The sequence below is a fragment of the Stenella coeruleoalba genome (assembly GCF_951394435.1).
Source record: "Stenella coeruleoalba genome assembly, chromosome: 20".
NCBI lineage: Eukaryota > Metazoa > Chordata > Mammalia > Artiodactyla > Delphinidae > Stenella > Stenella coeruleoalba.
The window spans coordinates 35,561,144-35,574,597 of NC_137166.1; the positions used below are offsets into that span (position 1 = coordinate 35,561,144).

The 13,454-nt window shown below is 52.6% G+C and overlaps 1 pseudogene across 1 annotated transcript in view; it reads left to right on the forward strand.

The window, feature by feature from the left end:
* LOC307178433 (ATP-binding cassette sub-family C member 12-like) overlaps positions 1–13,454 on the forward strand; it is a 154,783-nt pseudogene that overhangs the window by 122,009 nt on the left and 19,320 nt on the right. Inside the window, exons 13-19 of the transcript in view lie at positions 3,227–3,366; positions 6,770–6,896; positions 7,006–7,081; positions 7,165–7,235; positions 10,029–10,139; positions 10,832–10,893; positions 12,857–13,054. The product of the transcript in view is annotated as an ATP-binding cassette sub-family C member 12-like (transcript). The remainder of the gene's footprint in view (positions 1–3,226; positions 3,367–6,769; positions 6,897–7,005; positions 7,082–7,164; positions 7,236–10,028; positions 10,140–10,831; positions 10,894–12,856; positions 13,055–13,454) is intronic.

A 13,454-nucleotide genomic window follows, 5' to 3' on the forward strand; every position in this document is an offset into this window, starting at 1 on the left:
CAAGTGCCACGATGCTGAAGGAAAGACAAATGGGGTTGGTTTTACAAATCTGGCTGTCAGCTCTTTAACTGTGGTCTGGACTTTCACATCTTATTGCCTGAACCCACAAACTCTATCCTTACTGACGCCATCGGCCAGCATGTGGGTTCTCAGCAAGAGATCTGTTACTTCCCCTCCTTTTTCCTGGCCATGACATCCTGTCATCAAGAGGCTCAGTCAGGGAGTCCTTGGCACCCGCCGAACTGTTCTGCTCAGCATCTCCTGGACTGCCTTTGCCTGTGCCTCCTCCCAGCCCCGCCTGGAATGGCTTCTCTTTTGCCAGAAGCAGACTAGAGGGAGGGATTCCTGTCTTTTATTATTAGGACACCAGAGAGCAAATATTTACCAAATACCTGCAAGACACAGGACTATGCAGGACCATGTGGGCCAGCAGGGTGGCTCAGGTGTAACTTTGCCCTTGAGGTGCTCAAGTCTGTAAAGGGTTGTAGGAGATGCATAATGGGCCAAGGAGGAACGTGCCAAGGGCAGGAGACTGTGGTGGACTGTTCAGAGGCAGCGGAGATCACAAGAGGGAAGAGAGGGTGGCGCTTGAATTGGGCTTGAAGGATGGACTGAGCACCTTCCTATGTGGCATCTCTAGCAGGGGTTCTCCTCCTGGGGTGGATATTGGGACTCTCAGGACCACAGGAAGCAGGAGGGTGGGAGGAAGTTTAAGATGGGGGTGGAGCTGGCAAGAAGATGAAGATGCGCTGAGCAGTCTGAATCTCACAGTCAAAGATTGGCAAGGTGATAACATTCATTATAACTACCGCTGATTGAAAACTTGCGCACGACAGCATGCTCTTGGCTTGATACGTGTGTTCCCACTTCTCACAACCCAGTGAGAGTTAGTAGCCTATTGTGTAGAGTAGAGAGTGAGGATCAGGGAGGTACAGTCATTTGTTCAAGGTTACCCAGATGGATTCAAGCCCAGGTTGTTCTGATTCCAAAGCTGCTGGCTTAACCACCAGGCACACCAGCCCTGAAGTTGACACATGGGCGCAATGCTCAGGGCGTCAAGAGCTGCCAGGACGTAGTGCGCCACCTGCTGGGTAGCTACCTGTGACCTGCCTGCTCATTCTAAGCTGGCACCGCCCACACGCTTCTCCTCGTCTACTAGTGGTCCTGCGGCCTCTGGGAGGCCTCCTCCAGCGACCTCAGCCCTCATTGGTGACTCCCTGCTCTGAATCCCACGAGCAATTTTCCCTTCAGGTGTTTCCTGTGCACTGATTTCATCTTTCTCGAATGGTGGGAAGCCTGTGAGCAGAGGGGCCCTCCCAAGTCAACTCTGCATCAGGTAAGCGGGGCAGAGGTCAAGGGGAAGCTGCCCTTGGACATCAAAGACCAAGCAATCACCTCCTCGCCTGCCCATGGCACCAGCGCACCTTTGGAGCAACCTAGGGCTGCATGGACGTGGGGTCTTTCTCACCATGCTGACTTCTAGCTTTCCTCCCACAGGTATCAGCACACGGTTCGTGTCTGTGCCCTTCAGGTGGACCTGAGCACCCCACCTTACGGAGACTTGACTGAGGTGAGTCAAACCCAGAGCTCAGCCCCACAGCGGCTCATGGCAGATCAACCGCCAGGTCCTATGGGCTGAAGCTCTTGCAGGCAGCAGCTCCTTCATATCCGTGTGCCCCAGAGGACAGAAAGATCCCAGGAAATGTGGGGAAAGTCAGGTTCTACCATTCTGCATTCTCCACCTGGGTCCTTTCTTGGGAGATACCACAATGGATGTGACACCAGCTCCACTTGTGCTGGGCTCAGCCTGGTCACTCTTGGGGTCACTTCCAATTTGCCTGTCATCTCAGGGAAGGTTTCTGGTGAAAGGTGCTTCCTCACCTCCTGGGCCAGCTCTGTCATCCTAAGACAGAGGTCAAGGGTACAGCATTGTGGCTGGAGGCCCAAGGGCCCCTTCCTGCCTCACTGGCCCTCCCCGCCCAGGAGTATAAGGGTCATCTCCAAACATTGCCCCCCGGGGTTTTGTTTAAAGGGCTGGCTGGGTCCTGGCTGAGCCTGCCAACTCAGGTGACCCAGGGGAGTCACTGGGCCACCTTCTGTCTTCCCATCCCAGTGTACCCTCTGCACAGTCTTCCCACTCTGCCCAGGAGCCCAAAGAATGAGGCATCCTGAAGAAAGCCCAGTTCAGAGCACATTGTCATTCTCTGCTGGTACCTCCGTGTACCTGCATCAAAGAAATGGCCGTCACAGCCACTGCATCCCTGGCCTTCCTGCCAGCGTTTGCTTCCACCCACCCCTACCTGCCTGCCTAGGTGTGCGCTCACCTTCCAGGCTCTAGACCTCTGCTTCTGCCAGTTGCCACCCTTCAAGTTCCCTCCCCAAATCCACACCCTTGAGGAAGACTTTCCCCAGACCCAGAGTCTAAAGTAATTTGCCCCAAAGTACTTAGTTTATGCTTCTCAGTTGGCACTTGTTAAATTCTTCTTTATGCCATTATTATGTGTATAACTAGCAACTGCCCCCGCCCCCCCCCCCACACCGCTAAGATGCTAGTTCCCAGTAGACAGGGGAATTTTCTGGTCCCACTTCATGTGTCCAGCCCCAGTGCTCAGCACAACAGCTGGCTGAACTCCTGGAGGCTCACTTTGTGTGGTGTGGTGCCAGGCCTTAGGGATGTAATGACGCAAAAGGCTGACATGTCTGTTATCTTCATGGAGCTTAGACTTGCCTAGTGGGGGTGGGGAATTGATCCACAGGTAAACAAAGAGAGACCCCTTGTCCCTCTTCTCCCAGACAGTTTTCCTTCCTGTTCCCTTGTCCACTTGCCCAGAGCTTCCTGCTCAACAATGCCCTTTGGTGTTAGTGGTCAAGATGGAGCCCCTCCCTACAGGATTGCACTGGGATGGGGCTGTTGTGAGCCAGGTACCCCTCACTCAACACTGGAAGGAAATTTTCCCTGTTTGCCACTGCCCACCAGGCTTCCTGCAGAAGTGGAGCTTTCCAGGGTAACTGGTGTGGCCAGGGGGTTCCTGTAAAGGGGTGATGAGCAGTCTGCAGAAGAATCTAGAGAAGCTTCAGGAAGTTCCTGGTCCCCAAGGACTGCAGGGTGGGGAATGGAGTCTGGTGGTGGACAGTAAGTAAGTAGCATTGCCCTTGTCTGCAGATCGGGGAGCAGGGCCTCAACCTCTCTGGGGGGCAGAGGCAGAGGATCAGCCTGGCCTGAGCCGTCTACTTGAACCATGAGATCTACCTGCTGGATGACCTGCTGTCGGCCGTGGACGCCCACGTGGGGAAGCACATCTTTGAGGAGTGCATTGAGAAGGTGCTCAGGGGAAGACCGTCATCCTGGTGACCCACCAGCTGCAGGTGACTGGGACCAGCAGGACCCATGAGGTCATGAAACGGGTGCGGCACTTGATGCTCACAGAGTCTCTTCTTCTGCCTAAACCTGTTGTCCTCACCTGGACCAGGTCAGGGAAGGGGAGAGGTGCACAGGAGACACCGTGACCGTTCCCGGCCATCCTGGCTCGCACCTGGCCCTGCCTGCTCCTCTCTGTGCATGGCTTCCGTTGCCCTACCTTTGGGCTCAGTGGGGCCAAGACCTTTCCTCCATCAGAGGGAGATTCTCCAGCTCTGGACCACTGACCCCTACCTATGGGGTGGACATGGGGCACCTTCTCCAGCTCTGGACCACTGACGGTGGGGAGATGGGAAGTCGGGTAGGAACATTTAGACCAACCTTTCCTCCCGCAAGGGCTGGGCAGGCCTGAGGTGGCAGGGGATGACAGATCCCTTGATGAGAGGCCCAGCTACCCCTGGCATCACTCCCCAGGGGAAAAAGGCTGGAGACGAGGACTTCAGAACTAAGGCAAGAAGCTTCTCCCTGCCCAGAGCCACGCTCTCAGGCTTAGGAACATGAATATTGCCCAGGAAAGGGACTGACTGAATACCCTGAATGACTTTGGGAATTCGGCAGGGTGGGGACAGTTCTTACAGTGTCAGCCCCATGTAAAGCGTTCTGGATGCCTGGTGGGAATCCAGGACCCCTCTCTACCCTGAGATAAGCCAGGTTACCCCTGTCCTACAGTGACTCCCCAGAGATGTGCTCTGTGTGTGTGTGTACGTGTGCGTGCACATGCGTGTGCACGCACATGCGTGTGCGTCCCCTGCAGGAGGAGAGAGCCCACAGGACTGGCCTGTAATGAGAGGTCAATTGGAACAGAGGCAGCAGAAGTCCTGTCTTCTGACTCTCCCGCCACCTGTGGGGAAACGTTAAACTAGGGGTAAGAGGCAGGACTCTCAGCCTTTGCAAAGGTAAGTCAAGCTGGGATGGGAGCTGGCAGCAAATGAAGTTGCCATGGCTACAGGATGCTGTAGCCAGCATCTTTAGCCTCCTCTGTCAGTGGCCAGAAGGGCTGGCCAAAGAGGAAAAAGTTTCTTCAAGACCCAGGAAAACCAGGCCTTCCTATACCTGTGGCTTTGCCCCCAGCCTCTACCTCTGTTTGCTGAGAGCTAGAGACCTCAGAATAAGCTCCAAGCATCTGAATTTTGCGTGTGGGGATTGCTCAGGTTTCCTCTGAGTGGCATCTGTCACCTCCAGGAAGCATCCAGCTGGGCTGGTGCAGACAAGACCTCCTCGTTCCTCTGCTGGGCAGGGACCAGGGTGAGGAGAAGGTTGGATTTCTTCTGGGCCCCCATGAGGTGACTGGGAACGGGCTCTCGCCCATCTAGGGTGCTAAATATGGTGACCACAGCTCTGCAGTGCAAGGGTCCAGTCCCTGGAGACCATGTGTAGCAGGGAGGGCTGTCCTCCTGGAGTCCTGGGGGTGCACAGGGAGACTCCCGGCACCTGACGGATGTGGGTCAGAGCTGTCTTTGCAGGAGTCCTCAAGGGGGGAGAATGTGACCTTGGCCCTGGCCCAGTCTCTGAACCTCACTCACCAGCGGTATGAACTCAGGCAAGAACCCAGGAGGCCTCAGAGACTCTATTTTTCACCAAGGTCATTTCATCTTACTTTTTGTGTGTTGAAAAATACAGGTAGCCACCAGATGGCACTGGAGTCTCAGTCTGGCCATCAATTGTTGGGGAGGAGGCGCTCAGAGCCCGGACCTGGAGCCTGTGGGCTTTTCCAGAACATTTCTCGGGCTGCTTTTACTCTGGGGCCCGCAGGCAATCTGTATGCTTCCCAGTGCTCAGGCTGGACGATTGCCCTTCTATTACTTGAGGAAACAAATGAAATGAGGCCGCTGGCCTGCCACTGAAATCCAACCCAGGGCCAGATTTCGTGAGTTTGCAGAACAAAGCTGCTCAGATCACACCTAGTCTCACTGGAGAGAACTGGGAGCTTGCTGGCCAGAGGGGCTGCACCAGGAACTTCAGGGGCTGGAATGTGTGCCCTTACATCTGTGCCTCAGCTTCCACATCTGAGAAGTGGGCTGATGATAATGCTGCCTGCTTTCTTCACTGGGTTGTGGGAGACTGAGAGATAGGAGACGAGATCGGCCTTTGAAAGTTAGAAGATGCTGTGCAAAGGTGAGAGGTGATTTTCAGGAAAGTGGCTCTGTCGGAAAGTGTCTCAACTGGACATTAAAAGCCAGACTGTCCCTCCTTGGGCTGTCTGGGAAAGTGGACAGGGCAGTTAGTACAAAGGACGCAGAAAGGCTAGAGCTGTCCAAAGCCAAGCGAAATTGCTGTCATTTGGCCTTTGGGGCACCACCCTCTTCCCCCCAAACCCAATCAGATGCACAATGACCAAATGCAGCTACTTCTTTCAGGGTTTCAATCGAGAGCATCAAAGGTAGATTTGACCTTGGGTGAACCCCAAAGCACAGGGGAAAGACCTGTATTTCAAGGCCACGTTTTGGCCGAACCATCTTAGATCTCACAGCATCTTGTCCACCTCTAAGAGGGTCTTCCTGCCCCTAGATGGGCTGATCCTATGGGGAGAGCTTGGTCTCATTCCAAAATGAAAGGAAACTCCTCTTAGCAACTCTTTGATTTCAGGCATGATATGGAAATGAAGGGAACTCAAATTAGAAAAACAGAAGTGCTTTGGGCAAAATGTAGGATGCTCTCATGAAATGCGGCTATATTTTTATTGTACAGATAAAGCTGGTGTAAACTCCTCAGGCCAGGTAGTGTGGCCTGGAGGCCGGAGACTGCACGGTAGGCTACATCACCTGTAGCCTAGATGAGGATGATGAGGTGGGCTTGTAATGTTACAACAGAGGGAAGCCATCTCTGAGGTCATATTTCCCCTCTCCACCAAACCTTGGCTGCAGGGACTTTGTCAATTTCATACTCTCAAGTCTCCATGATGAGATTTCTCAGCACAGCAGCTCACGTAGGAAGCAATAACAAAGGAAGGCTCAGTATGCTTCACAGTGGCAACCAAAGGCCTCTTTTATACTCGTGAGACCTGTGGGCACTAAATCAGTGCTTCTCAACTGGGGGTCATTTTGCCTCCTAGCCGGCACTGGGCAATGTCTGGAAACGCTTTTGCTTGTCACACCTTGGGGAGGAGGTGCTCCTGACATCTGGTGGGTAGAAGCCAGGGAGGCTGCTAAATATCCCACAATGCACAGGTCAGTCCCCACCCCACCCCACCCCCCAACAAAGAATTATATGGCCCTCGATGTCGGTGGTGCCAAGGTTGAGAACCCCTGGACCAGATGAGCCTGGGACGCTGCTGAATGGGAGTCTGGCACGGCTCTCTTCTCTCTCTTCCAAGGCAGAAGCTCGTTGCAGATTGCTTTAATATCTCTGCAGTTCCTGGAGTGTCGTGACGAAGTCATCTTGTTGGAAGATGGAGAGATCTGTGAAAAGGGAACAGTTAATGGAGGAGAGAGGACTCTATGCAAAACTGATTCACAACCTCTGAGGGTTGAAATTCAAGGTAAAACTCTTCGGCCTTGGGTGCAAAAGATTGGGTGCCTTCCCTCATGATTTCTGGCCTGGAGAAGTTCTTTCATTTCATTTTCAGAGGAATTTCATTTTGTCTCCAGGATCCTGAGCACATTTAGGATGCAGCAGTGGTGGAAGCCCTTAAGGAGAGCCCTGCTGAGAGAGATGAAGAAACTGGTACAATCAGAGTTCCAATCACGCCTCTCTTATCACCCATGGCTCACGAGTGGACACAGATCTCTCCTTATTTCTCACCTTAGTTTTGGCTCCAGAGATGAGAAACATGATGGAAAAGAACCTGAAACAGAATCAGAGTTTGTAGACATAAAAGGTATTTACCTTTCATTCCCTCAGTTACATACTCTTAACTATTTGTTGAGCACCTACCATTTGGGACAGAGGAATGTAGGCACACTGTATGTCCTTTGGGGCAGCTAGAATTATGTGGTTTACTATAGTGTGAGCCTTGGGGCTCAACTGCCTGAGTCCAAATTCTGGCTCAACCACTTACTAGTTTTATGACTTTGAAGCAAGGTACTTGGCCACTCGGAACCTTAGTTCCTTAATCCATAAAATGGGGGAAATAAGAGTACCAACTTCATAGGTTCTTGCAAAGATCACATTAGAAACTGTACATAGAATGAATAACACAGTGCCAGCATATAGTAACCCTCAGTGGTTGTTGTTATGATGATGATGATGATTAGTTGGAAAGATCAAAGCAATGCACAGAGATTAATTACACGCAAAAGTGCACACAGGAGATGTTTCCCAGTCTTTTTGGGGAGCATTGAGAAAGAATTGTGCAACCGTGAAGAGACTGAGGTGGGATAAGTTTATTCATTCTTTCCACAAAAGGACTCAACGTTCTACTATGTGCCAGGCACTAAGCTAGGCTGGAGAGAGGAAGAAAATATGCCCCTGTCCTCGGAATCTTTTGGTCTGGTGGGAGCCACCTGCAAGAGGATAATCATGGGAAACTGTGATAAGAGTAATGGGGAGCTGGGGTGGGAGTGAGAAGTCAGGGAGGGCTTCACAGAGGAGGTGAACTTTGGGCTGGTCCTTTAAGCATATGTAGGAGTTTGCCAGGGACACTCTGGTGACGAGGAGGGGAAAGGGGAGGACTTGGGCTCGAGGGCATCAGGCAATTCCAGGAAGGCAGAGAGGAGAGATGTGGGAGATAAACTTGGAGAGCTGTCTCTCCTCCTTAGACTCTGTTGCCTTCCATCCCTTTATCCAGTCAACATTTGTTGAGCACCTACTCTGTGCCCTGCCCCTCACTGGGCACTGAGAGGGCGGAGATCAAAATACCCCTAGCTCAAAGTGCCCACAGCAAGGTCCCTCAGAAATGTGTAGCTGAAAAAAACCCTTAGCATATTTGATCAGATTTAAGATGCCATCCATTTTGAGAGGACCATCATCTTATGTAGCACTAAGAAAAGTCTCTGCCAATTAGATGATGTGGCATACTACCGAATGGGACACATCCTGATTTCAGAGATGCTAAAATGCAGGGAAAAAATGTGAGTCTTCTTATCGATGAAAGTTGGCACCATTAATGGTGCTTGTGACAAATGCGTGCCCATTTGGAAAGACAATGTATTTTTATCACTCTGGAGGCGGCCAAGGCTGAAGTGGGGGGGCCTGTAGTCTCTTCCACGCTTTCCCAGGGAAGCTCCAGGCTGCTCAGGATTTGGGGTCCTGTGGGGAGAGTAAATCCTGCCCCTCTTCTCCTCCTCATGCCCCTTCTCTGGAGAGGAAAGGGGAAGTGTGAAATTAAATGCTCTGAGAGCTATAGGAAGGGAAGGGTTGAAGGTGACAGCCCACTGGGCTGGCACGAGGGCATTTTCCAAGGGCAGCGAAGGTGAGCAGAGCATCAGCAGCACGGCTGACTGGGCGGGGGCTGCAAGGGGATCTGACAGTTCCTTTTACACTCTAGGGTGCCATTCGTTAGGCTCTGCCGACCCATCGAGGTGACCCCCTCATGCTGCAGCCCCAGAGGGAGACACAATGAGTGAAAGTCAGGCTGAACATTTCAAAGAAGCGCGAGGGTTCCCAGGCAGAGAGGATAATGGCAGCTCTATTCGTGGAGGCGCCTTTGAGATGGGACAGTTTTCCTTGCCAGCACAGGATGCAGAGAGCCCTGCGAAGGGGGGCCCCCTTGTCTGGCTCTATTTATCTCTGTTTACAAGAGCCAGGTATAACTACAGCATGCTGCTTTGGAGTGGACATTTTCATGCTCCTCTGTGTAGCAGAGGGAAGAGACGTGCATTCAACCCTGGCTTCTGGGAGCTCTTAGGCAGCCTCCCTGCACCTCTGAAAGCTGTTTCAACGAGAGCTTGACAGTCATTTGCCCTCACCCTTTGGGAAACGGAGAGGACTTGGGACAGCCACGTGGAGGGAATCAGGAATCCACCTGGGAGGATGCCCCAGGTTTCTTCTCATGGTGTGAGCTCCATGGTAGATGCCTTCTTGTTGGCCCTGTAGTAGATGGTGTGGGTGCCCTTAGCACTTCTGCGCACACAACCCAACACCCAGCTGCCATACCTGCATCCCTTTGCCTGGGGCTCTCTCGTAGCTGCCAGCTGCAGGTCAAGGTAGAAGTACTGGGGAATTAGCCCCTGGGGAGAGCCCTCACCCAACAGCCAACGGGAGTTTGTGTAGAAACATCCCAGATCCCGCTGATCACGAGAAAGACCTCTGAGTTGTAGTTCTGTCCCAGCCTGAGATTTCTCTGTGCTGGGTTAAGCTCCCATCGCCCACGGGTGCTGCTGCCTTGATGAGACACCTTTTATTGTTGCCTTCCTTTCCCTGTACCCTTTAGCTCTGGAGTAAACTGCATGCATTCACATCCTCTTCTTAGGATCTGCTTCTGCAGAACTAGATCAAGACAACCCCTGTCTCCCCAGGGCTGAGCACGTAGTAGGTGCTTAATAAATATATTTCTCAAAACACTGAAAATCACCTGCCTCACAGGGCTGTAATGAGGACCAAATAAAACAAAATGAGCAAAAGTATGTTGGAAATTTCAAAGCATAGGGCTAGTGGAAGAAAGGATGGCAGTTGGCCCTAGTGGTGGTCGGGAGTGGGCGGGAGGGGGCCTGCCCTGCCGGGAGCGCCGCAGGACTTGTGTTTGTCCCCACCGTTCCTCTGCACCAGCTCATCCAGACTGAGTCCCCCCGGGGAGGAACCGTGACCTGGAAAACTTATGACACGTACATTAAGGCTTCTGGAGGTTCGGTAGAAAACAACGGGTTTCTTGATTTAATTTGCATTAAAAAATTCTTTCTTAAACTGTTGGGTTCATGTTTTATGGTTTCTTTAACAATGACTCTCTTTATGCTAGGGTCATTTATCAGTGCTTTTATTCTTTCCTCCTAAAAATCTAAAGTCTGATAAAACAGCCTTTTAAATGGAATCATCCTTTATCTCCATTAAAGCTGCCAGACTCTCTTTATTGAAACTGAGTGAGCAGCAGCGTGACCCAGCCGTGGTTCTTGTGTAACCTCGCTCTCTAATCGCTGAGGACAGCAGCCGCCCACTCGCTGCCTGCCTTCAGTGCAAGAGTCATCTCCATGAGCAAAACATCCCTGAGCGTTTCATTCCTTGTCTCCCCTCAGCAAGACTGGGATTTTGTTTGTTTTAAAATACTGAGTCATATCTATTAAAGTGAATAGCGGTGTGTTTTTTTTTTTTTAATATGTTGACAATTTCGACCCATGTTCCAACCAGGTGGAACAGATGTTCCCATTGGGGGTTCAGGGACCTAACACTCAGACTTGTCACATCAGCCTAGAAAGTGGTTCCCGGGGTAGAGGCCATTTTCCTACAGGCTTTGATTTTCCCACCAGGGTTGGACCCAAGGAAGAGGAGTCCCCGACAGCCCCCTGGCCTCTGTAACCCCTGGCCCTCTATCCGCCCCTGCAGGGTACTTCCTCTCTCCGTGGTCTCTCTTCCTCGTGATGATCGGCAGCTCCATCTTCAGCGACGTGTGGCTGGGTGTCTGGTTAAACAAGGGCTCACCGCTGAGTTCCCTTTTGGCTTTGGGAAATGCTGAGTCAGTTGCTAATGGAGAGTCTGAACACCATACAATGAGCCTTCCACAGCCCTCTCCACGAGGCTGAGGTCAGCTGCTTACACTACACAACTCAACTCCTGAAATCCCCTTTGGTTTTTCAAGACAAGCAGGGCATCCAAATTTGTATGTGCCACGTTCAAATGTTAAAGGATTGGCTGAAAAGCTTGTGCCAGGCCAATGCAGCGTGGCTGGAGCTGTGCACATGCAGGATAGGGTCAGTTCTGCGACCTCTGTTGTAAGGCACCTCTGAGGAGTGTCTGGGAAGGGCTCGGGAAGCCTAACACAGATTTCTGTCTTCTTGCCTCTGAAGAGAAATTGGCATCTTGTCATGGACACTGTCTGGTGTTAGAGAGTTCTACCTGGCTCTGCTCCCCTACAGGAATAAGACATTCAAAAGTCAGACGGGGTCCCTGGATGTGCTGTAGGGCCATTGGGGGGCCTCTCTCTGCCACCCAAGCTCTCATCTAGGCCAAGCCCCTCCTGGGAAGGACGGATAAATCTGCTCTCCCTCAAGCTTGCTGGAAACTCTCCCAGATTTTGGCCTATGGTTTCAAAGCTTTCCTGGAGCCCCAGGAAATGCTGTGGGGTTGCCTGCCCATCCTCCAAGATTACATTTTGGTACAGTTCTGTTGCTATGACAACCAAAGGGAGGAGGTCCTGGGAAGACATGCGCAGGGGAGAGGATGCAATTGCCCTCCTGGAGTTTGGCATAGCTTCCTGAGACCAGTTCCAAGGGGAGAAGCCAAGGGGTGGCCTTCTCTGTGCAAAAAGAGAGCCATCTCTGGAATGCCCCCCAGATCCCTGCTTGCTCATGAAGAGCCCTTTCCTTGGAGAACCCAAGGGGTGAGTCAGAGCGGAGCCTCTCCCTACACGTGGTGCCTCCCCAGTAGGCCAGTGCCATTCTAATTGGGCAGCAGCAATGACGGCTGACCCACGCATTGGCGCCACCACCAGACACTGTGGGCATAGCCCACAGCGCAGCGAAACCTCCTCTTCAAGATGGTCCTTTGGTCAGTTGGCTCCCCAGGGATGCTTTTGCTTTTACGGATGTTCATCCATCAGCCTCTGGTTTACGTTTCCGCTATTGCTGTAAGAAGCAAAATGGCATTTAGAAGAAAGATGCTTGTTCGCTCCCCAAAGGCAGTCTTGACTTTTAGCACATGGCTCAGAGAAAAGCAAAACTGCCAGTTTTTCAGGAGGAGGAGATGGCCTCCCTCCAGAAATGCAGGCAAAAACACGTGTTCTCCTCGTGCAAGATGGAGCCAAGTGTGGTCTCCTTGAATCCTCCCAGAGCCCTTGGTTCATCAGGCTCCCTCCTCCCACCGCCGACTCCAGGGCATGGACCAGCACCCTCCTAGGTGCACCCTGAGAAAAGGAAAGGCAGAGGGCCCTGGGGGGGCGCTGGCCCATCACACAGAGAAGCTCCTGAGTCTCCCCGAAGGCCTGGTGGTTTCTGCCACCAGGTCTCTGATTCCCTGGCCTGTTTGGGCTGCCTGAGTGTGGCTCGGCCAGCATATGGGACCCAGATATTGTTGCTTCTGTGATTTTCCTGGCCCAGCATCACCTCTGGTCTCCTGAGGTGCAGTTGGTTTCTGAGATGACTGCCCTGTACAAGTCTGGTTTGTCTGCTCTGCTTTTCTCCCTGACTGTGCTGAGCCTCGTCAGCCAGGGGCCCTTGGGGGCCCAGCGGCCCAGCAGGAGGACCATGCGAAGCTCAGGAGTCCCCACAGGGAGCTGACTTGATTTTGCCACCTGACTCATTCTTAACCATTATGCACTCCTTTTTAGCTTCTTCTCCCTGGAAAGATTCTCTGAAAAATTCCCATTCTTTTGACAGTTGATCAATTCCTGGTGCCTCTTGTTTTCCTCCCAAGATGACGTGTGGGCCTCACAGCATCATGAGCACGTGCAAGGTGGGCCCGGGGCAGGCGGACACCGGGCCGAGGGTGTACCAGTGGGCGTACGCAGGGAGCATGGTGTCCATGCTGGTGTTTGGTATCAGCCAAGGCTTCACTTTCACCAAGACCACGCTGATGGCATCCTTCTCACTGCACGACCGAGTGTTTGACAAGGTGCAGGCTCCCCATCTTCCGCCCCAGGGGCTGCATGTGCATCAGTACATCAGTCAGTGGGGTTTATTGATCACCTGCGATGTGCCAGACACTGTGCTCAGCTCTGGGGTGGACATGCTCACGGAGCTTATAGTTGAATCTGGGAAGAGTCTCCCAGTATCTAATTATCAACTGCAAAGGCAAACTTCAGGGAGCTGTGGGTGTGTCATGGGCCCAGGCAGGGCTGGGGGTGAAGGTGTGAGTGGTCACGAAGGTCTCCCTGGGACACTGCCCTGGAGCAGACGTGTGCAGGCCCAGAGGGCATCTCCTGCTCCAAGGAGCTCTGAGGACATCAGGCCCCCCTTCATTCCGCTGTTGCCATGGAGGGCCCTGGCCGGAGCACACAGATGTGCCCCCCATC